At 37.9% G+C, this 8214-nt stretch overlaps 1 long non-coding RNA gene across 1 annotated transcript in view; it reads left to right on the top strand.

Annotated features, from left to right (window-relative positions):
- The window catches only part of LOC306652863, a 325125-nt gene extending 316911 nt beyond the window's left edge, over window positions 1-8214 (top strand). The window contains exons 2-3 of the long non-coding RNA XR_013761561.1: window positions 6856-6885; window positions 8061-8214. This is a non-coding gene — a long non-coding RNA (uncharacterized lncRNA). The remainder of the gene's footprint in view (window positions 1-6855; window positions 6886-8060) is intronic.

The raw sequence follows: 8214 nt of genomic DNA, 5'->3' as shown, positions 1-8214 counted from the left end.
ATGGATCAGCTATAATCAGTTTCCTCCTTAAGTAGAGATAGGATATTTCTTTCCCTCAGGACAAACCCCTAGATTGTGGGTCTTGAGATGAAATAAAGGTTATTTGCAAGATTGTTGTGAAAAGGAGAATTAAGAATTCCTTAGTCATTGATTGGCTTTGTCTAGGGTTTATTCTCTGCATAGGACTTCACAGATACAGAACCTCAGGGGTTCAAGTCATGTATTTTAAAGGAGCTCTTCCTGTCCTGACTATATAGCCCATCCTGTAGGGCTCTGCCTTTGTAAGTGGTAAGTCTGGGGTTCAAATCCCCAGCACCATGGGATTCGGGAGATTAAAAAAAAAAAAAAAAACAAAAACAAAAACAAGAAAAAACATTTCTGAGGGTTCCAAACTTCCATCATCTCGAACTACATGTTTTCCTCTGTTATTCAGTGAAATAACAGATCTTGACACTGTTCAAGATCTACTAGTTTCACCTTCAAGCAATTTCCATTGACACCTTTCAGCCCCCAGCTGCACTCAAAGACAGCACTGCTTCCCCAGTCCCCTGCATGGCTTTAGAGTACTTGTTCCTTCACATCTTTGGACTATCATCAGTTCAGACATAACATCTCACACATGACTATGCTATGCCCATCTTTTTCCAGCAATTTCTCCAGATAGGCAATTTTCACCAGGTTGCAGTGGCAGGAAATTCAAAATGACACCTCACTCGCCCTTCCCAAATTCGTGTCTTTGTGGACATAATCCCAGACTGCCAATGAAGAGTACTTCCACATCTTAGCACTTTCCCTGTGAAACAAAAGGTCTACTGGAAAACGAACATGTGAAGGCAAAAGATAGTTACCCCTGGCTCTGATTTTCCTAGTCATTTTTACTTCACATTGGTTTTCTTATGATTTGATGAAAAATGGTAGTGAAGCCAGAATTAAGGACAGGTTGTTAGTGTAGAAATAGGGGATCCAGTGAAATCGAGGAAATGAAGCCATGAATCCATCTGCATCTCGAAGTTGGAAACTTTCCCTGAAAGAATGGAATGTCAAGGATCTCCGGAGCCTGTTGATTACCAAATTTACCTGCCTTTATCAAGGACTGCAAGCATGGAGCTGCTAACAAATGCCCCCTGGGCCCTTAGCTGCCTGAATCACCTTGGTCCTCCCCCTGCCCATGTCTTCTCACTTAATGCCAAACCAGGCCTTGTCACTTAGGCAGGAAGGAGAGATAAGGGGGAGAGACCTGGAGAACAAAAGGGACTTTAACCTATAAAAGATGTAGGGTGAGCTCACTTCTTGGGACTTCAGAACATCAGCTGAAAGAATGGACATTTTTTTAAGCTGTCTGTTTTATCTCAACTCCCTAAGTTCTCCATCCCAGTGACGGGAACAAAGCCCTTAAAGCTGTTCCAGAAATCAGCCCCAGAGAGTAAAAGAGTAAATTGAGCCAGATAGCCAGATAGTGCTCAAACAGTAGGATTACCAGAAACTATTGACCAGAATCTACACCCTGTTGTAAAACATTGCGAAACATGTCGTATGTTATCAGCAAACCCAGTCCCCCTTTGAAATTTCCCGGCAGCTTTGTTCCCCTTTTTTTCTTTTTTTCCCCTTTTCCCCCCTTTCATGTGCGATGTGTGGTCTCTGCCTTTATAAACCTACAAGATTTTCTGCTAGGGACTCGTCTCCTTGACTCCTGCGTGAGTCACCAGTCGGGTCCCAGTGCACTGGAATAAACACTTCTTGTGGTTTGCATCAAGTGATGCCTCCTGCAGTTGATTGGGGTTGCCATTGATCCATGGGACAGAGTTGGGGTTTCCTTTTTGGGGCCTTATACAGCCATGGCCCCTTCTTCCTGCCAGGAGTAGTCTGTATTACCTTTAAATAAAACCTGCTTAATATGCTTGCCTTGGCCTGCTTCTCTAGTGTTCAATCTTTAACTTTAGAAGGAGCAGAACTCGTCACTGTTAAATGGAGGCATCAGATTTGGAGGTCCCACTGAGATTTATGTCAAGGCAAGTAAGCTTCTTTCTCCAGGCACCCCACATATCTTTGAGGTGCATCTTTCTTTCTCTTTATTTTTGGAGGGCCCATAGGGCACCCATCAGCTACTTAAACTCAGTTAGTGCAGCCGCCATTTTTCAAGACTCAGGTGAGAGGTTTCTGACCTAGGCAGTTTACAATCACCTGCTCTGTACAGTACAGGCATTTTGGAATCTGCCAAAGCCATTTCCTACTTTTCTGTCCAGGCCTGGAGCACAATTGCCACCAGTACACACTGTCCCTTGTCCTGAACTACCCAGGATGCATGGAGGTAGAAGAAGGGTTGGAACAACGTGGAGTTTTCTGGCCAGGGCTACTCTTGGGCGGACCCCAAAAGTCCCTCCCAACAGCCCTGAGGGGTAGGCAGGGTGATAGGTAGATGAATGGCACTGAGGGAAAACGCCAATTACCTTTGCCTCCATACAGGTCATACAGTGCAGAACACTCCCACACATTCACTCTTTCCTGAATGTTCCCCTTCCCTTACCAGTCAGACATTAGGAATTCAATCTGTAGGATTAAGACCTGGGATAATTAGTGTGGAAATGCCCAGGTTCCCTTTGTTCACATAGTTAGCCTTTACTAGTCTATCCAGAGTCTCCCCATTGCTGTTACTGTGCTTAAATTGGCTCAGTGTGTTCTCTTTAAGCTGCAAGAGGGAGGCATTTTAAAACCCCTCCTGTGAGACCCTCCAAGCAAAGGGCGTTTTACGCCTAACCAACCAATAGCCGTCCCCTCACCCTCCGGAGATTTCTTTAGGTGTACAGGGCAAAAAGATTGGCAAAAATGCACACTTTTTACTTTTGTCATTGTTTCTTCATAATTAGGAGTTCATAGTGGCAGGGAGGAAAGCAGTAAGGCCCTTAAGTCTGAATCCTCCCAGGGTCTCTAGCACAGAGCAAATTAGGTCTCTAGCACTTTGCCAAAGAATACCAGAATTAACTTTGGCAAAGACAGGTAGTGAGAGACAGTTTTTTCTGGACTGTAAGGAAACTCAAATTTAGAGAGACATCCCTAATACTTCTAACTCATAAGGGAGCTTCTCTCTCAACAGCATTGCCAGGTTCATCACTAGCCTGCATACTATTAAATTGCAAATGATCAAGAAAAGTGCCCTTCATATGTTACCATGCTTGACATCAATAATCTCTACCATGAGAGGAGAAAGCCTTGAGGAATTACCTACTAAGGAAGGAAGATCAAGGGGACCCTCCCAACTTAAGACAGACAAAAATGAATTTAGGGAAGTTTTTGGAAGATCCTAATAAATATTGAAATGTTTCAAAACTTATGCCAGGTATTTGGTTTCACCTGGGAAATTATGCTATTAACCATCTAGATCACAGGCAGTTCCCAGAAACTATCCTAACTGGGATTCAGAAACCATCCTAACTGAGATTTGAATAATGAGTAGTATGCCTAAAGAGAAATAGCAGGAAAGTCCTGCTATTTTCACAGAGAGACTCAGGAAGGCAATAAGGAAACACACCACCCTGAATCCTGAATACATAAAAGGCCAACTAATTTTAAGGTACAAATTTATCATTCAGTCAGCCCCAAACATTTAGAGGAATTTGGAAAAATTGGTACGTGGCCCTGATCAATCGTCAGATGAATTTCTCTAGCTTGCATCTTTCATTTTTTAATAGACATCAAAAAGAAAGAAAAGGGAGCAGAAAGACAAGAAAAAGGACTTATTAAAGATTATTCAAAATGACAGAAACTTTTAATGCCTTGCAATAGCCCAAGCAATTCACCAACTTTAAAAAGCAAACTGCCTAGTCCAAAACCTTAGAATAATGAAGCAGTAATTTTCCCCTACCCTGTAGTTCTTACTCTGTTATCTGAAATTCCAGTTGCTGCTTGGTTTACTAAGTTAGATTTAAAAGATGGCTTTTCCTGTATATGTTAGACTCTGAATAGCAATTTCTGTTTGCCTTTGAGGAACAAGATAATGTGTCTCAACTAACCTAGACAGTGTTTCCTCAGGATTTAGAGATGGCCTTCACCTGTTCCAGACAAATCTTAGCTAAGGACTTAACAAAGTTCAGAGATAAAACTTCTGTGATTTTTCTCCAGTAAGTAAAGGACATCCTTTTTGTGCCCCCACCCAGGAGGAATATCAAAAGGCCATTACAGAGCTCCTAAACTTCTTAGCTGATAGGAATTATAAGATCTCAAAACTAAAGCTTAATTATGTCATCAACAGGTTCACTCCTACAGGAAATAGCCACCATAGGATAATATTCTGCCCCAGGAATATCAAAAAGGGGCCTTACTTCAAGCTCCTGTCCTCAACTTACCTATGAAGCAAGATTTAACCTGTTTGTCAATGAGGGGAAAATAAATCCTGGATAGGCAGCTATAGGCAGCTCAATAACCAATGGCATATCTCAGTGAGGAGCTTAGCATAGTAGCTTCATTCTCAAAAGTAATGGAAAATAAGGTCTCATAATTTTCTTTGACATCTAAGCCTGTCCAGATAGAAATGGCAAAAATGCCCTAGGCACAAAATTTCTGCTAAAACCTGTTAGCTCAGCTCCTTCTAGATCTCAGTCAAGGTTGACATTGAAATGTAAGTAGAGAAAGCCTGAAGGCTCAGTAGGAGACCAGTCTCAAGCCCAGAAAAATAAGGTAAAAAGAGTCTTACCTAAACTCCAGCAAAAGTAAATTTTATGGTGCTTTACTAAAGTAATAAACGGCCGTATCATTTTTCCAGAACTCTTGTTTTTTATGAATTCTACATTTTTTGAGCTCATGACATTTTTTTTGAATTCTATTTTTTTATTCAACTAGAGTTTTTGAACATCTGTTACATTGCAATGGAGATTCACCTATAAAATTACAAGGCCTTTTATTTTGCATTATTTGTATGCTGTGCTCTCTGATGTCATGTTTTGTCTGTATCAAAGGAGAGTGCTTCTAAAATTAAAATTTAAAAATGAATCAAGATACTTTTAATTTACGTGATTTAAAAAGTTTCAATTCAAATTGGGTAAACTAATAAAAGTAAAATGTCCTTGAAAATAACTCAGAAGTCTCTCAGTGGTTAAGGTAATACAATATTGATGTTAATAAAATGTCTAATATCAATTGTTTCTAGGACTTTTCTTCAACAGGAAAGAGATGGCAAATACTGTTAGTACACTTGTCTGATATCTTGGTTTTTACAAAATATGTGAATTGGAGTTAACATGTATGAGATTACTCAAATGTGTTTGTAGAGACATCTGATTAATTTACAAAGTTAAAATGCTAATTGTTAAATAATATTGAGTACTCTTAACTCCTTAAATTGCATGGGGTAACAAACTTAAACATTATTGGTGTTTTCATAGATTGATAAATAAAAAGGTTGTAAAATTGCTTAGCATCCTTATAAAAAACAAGGCTACTAAGAATTAGGTCCTAACAGATACAATTCTATATACAACTGTTTCCAAAAGTTTCAACGGTGTTTCAATTAGAGAACTATAAATAACAAAATATTTAATTTTATTAAAATGGAGTAATTTATCTAAATTCAGAAATTTCATAAGAGTTGTTTCAGAATGTGAACAAAAAGGGGTCAATAAATAGCAAAGGGAGAATAGAAAGTTCTGGGTATGGAAATATATTCAGTAAAAGGGAAAAGGAAATATTTCTGAGTAAGAAAGTGCTTGTGTATTGAAATACATGAGGGTCTAAGTAAGTGCTAAGAAAGTCAGTGTGCAAGTAAAGGGCAAATTTCATCAAGTTTGCATGTAACTAAGTTGGTTGTATGTTTATGAGGCAGTTAAAGCTATTTAAGGCTTTTCCTAAGGTGAGATTCTAATGTTCTGATATAAACCAAAGTTTAATCTATATGGTAAAATGACGTGCTAAATTGACAAGGATTTCTTAGAAACACTAATTTACTCTTAACATTGTGTGTATTAAGTTTTGTTCTTTAGAACAATTAGTCTTAAAAATTGAGGTTCATACAATTATGGTTAAAAATTGTTAGAGTATTATACTACGTTACAGAGTCTAAATTTTTCTTTAAAAACTAAATTTGGTAAGAAAAAAGTGTCAAGGTAATTGTGAAATGGGTACTATTTGTATATTAAGTGTGTTCATATTTTCCGGGTATACAAGTTTTTAAAGGAGGGAATCTATCAAGCTGCAATTCTCCAGATAAAACTTGTCTGTAATGGTAATTTTAAACTTATAAAGAGTAAATTTTATTGGGGATTTATTTCTGTCATTTAATGTTCTATTATAGGACCTGTTATCAATAGGGTATATGTATAATATGTTACTTTTTACACTGAGATAAAGAATTTTAAATGTAAATATATTTCTAAACATTAGAGCCTGCTTTGTTTAAAGGTTAATATCATGAAACATAAAAGCATTTTGCAACTTTGTCACACAAAAGGAAAGTTAAAAGCTCTCTTAGCCTTTCTTTAATTCATGTTTTAGATATAATGCTAAATTATTAATTAAAGTTCATATAGACTCAGTAATCAATATATGTAAACTTCTTAAAATGACATATAAGAAAGAAGCAACATCAGAATTAGAACACTTAAGATTTGTAAAGAGCCATGCCTTACCTGAGATAAGGCTCTGCCTCCCACCTTACTGCATATTACAATGGCTCAAAAGTAAGACAGACTTCAGCTTATTTAAAGTAATGCTCAAAAGATTGATTCTTGTTGTAAAGGTAATGTGATCTCAAGTAGGGGATATAGGGTGTCTCTCAGTCAAAATTCAAGATAGCTATTATAAAAGCTGTATATATTTTTACTCTTGCTAATTTCTGTAGTAAACCAGTTACCTGTTAATGTTTTGCAGAAGTAGCTGCTTCAAGAACACACAACCTAGGTAACTTGTAATAATAACCCATCACTTATATAAGAGACAGTGGTAACTGCCAGTACTAATTCAGACTATAGTTAAATAAAAGGGTAAATAACTGTAAAGTTATAGACATTGAAGTTAAAATCCAGTACTATTACATTATGACTGGTGAGAGTGGCTTGCTGGATAGTTAAGATCAAACTTAGATTGAGATTAATACAGAGTCCCAAAAAAAAAAAAAAAAAAAAAAAAAAAAACAGTATCTTGCCCTCAATGTCAGCCTGAATCCAGGGAACAAGAGGATTTCTCTAAGGAGCATTGTAACTCTGGGTGGGTCACACAAGCTCCTGATAGAGGAGTTTGAGGAGGCCACTAGAGAATGAAAAGTCAATCAGTACACCTGCTGCAGAGGAGGGTCATGGAACAATGGAGACACACCTAGTGCTTCCAAGAGAATCCACCTCATCAAGGAGACCCTGCCTAACCAATGGCACTAATGGAGCTAAGAAGCTGCTCTTAAGTTCTCTATGAGTGACTCCTGTAGGAACTCAGCTGACTCTTTAACAAGAGAGGAACAGGTCAATTTGACCAGCTTGATCTTAGACACCCAGCAAAAGCGTTAAAACCAAAATATAGCCATTATAGGACATTTAAAAGAAATAATAGTTGAATGTAACTTAAGATGTACACTTGTGTGTTAGCTCACTGGAAGCTACAAATGAAAGAGTCTTGGGCAAACATGCCTGATAAGTATCAGGAGAAACTGCCAGTCAGAAATTTTTAGTCAGTTTACACAGGTAAGCTTAATTCAATTTGCTGCTAGTATGATTATCTAGCCCTAAGTAACAGAAGTATAGAGATCTCTACTTAAAACATGCTATACCAATAAAGGGATATTTTATAAAAAACAGATGACATTAAGTAGCTTAACTATATTTTCTGGGGACATCAATGACATTAAGATTTAAATGTTGTGTTTACATTCCTGATAACCTGGAGAATGTTAAAGTTATCAAACTTGTCCTCTTCAGCCTTTATTAGGCCTTGTTATGGGAACAATTTCTCAGATCTTCCACCTCCTGGTGAGAGATTTATGTATGTCATCTTCACGATATTCATTGGCATGTTCCAGATGCTGCAATATTTACTTTGTACTAATCTCATTTCAGTACTCATGTCTCTTTTTTCTTCTATCATAGAAGCACCCACCCCCAGATGACTTTACAACCTGCTCTTCATCAACCAGACTTCTACCTTGGACCCCTCAATTGACCTGATTTTAAAAGGGAATTCCAAACTGCTTGCCCCTCACTGCCCCCTTTCAGCTTCAAAGCAGCCAGAATGATCAGCACC

The sequence above is a fragment of the Sciurus vulgaris genome, assembly GCF_902686455.1.
Source record: "Sciurus vulgaris genome assembly, contig: HiC_scaffold_624_arrow_ctg1, whole genome shotgun sequence".
Taxonomy (NCBI): Eukaryota; Metazoa; Chordata; class Mammalia; order Rodentia; family Sciuridae; genus Sciurus; species Sciurus vulgaris.
Note: the sequence above shows the minus strand (reverse complement) of the source record. Positions and strands in the feature narration are given on the sequence as shown.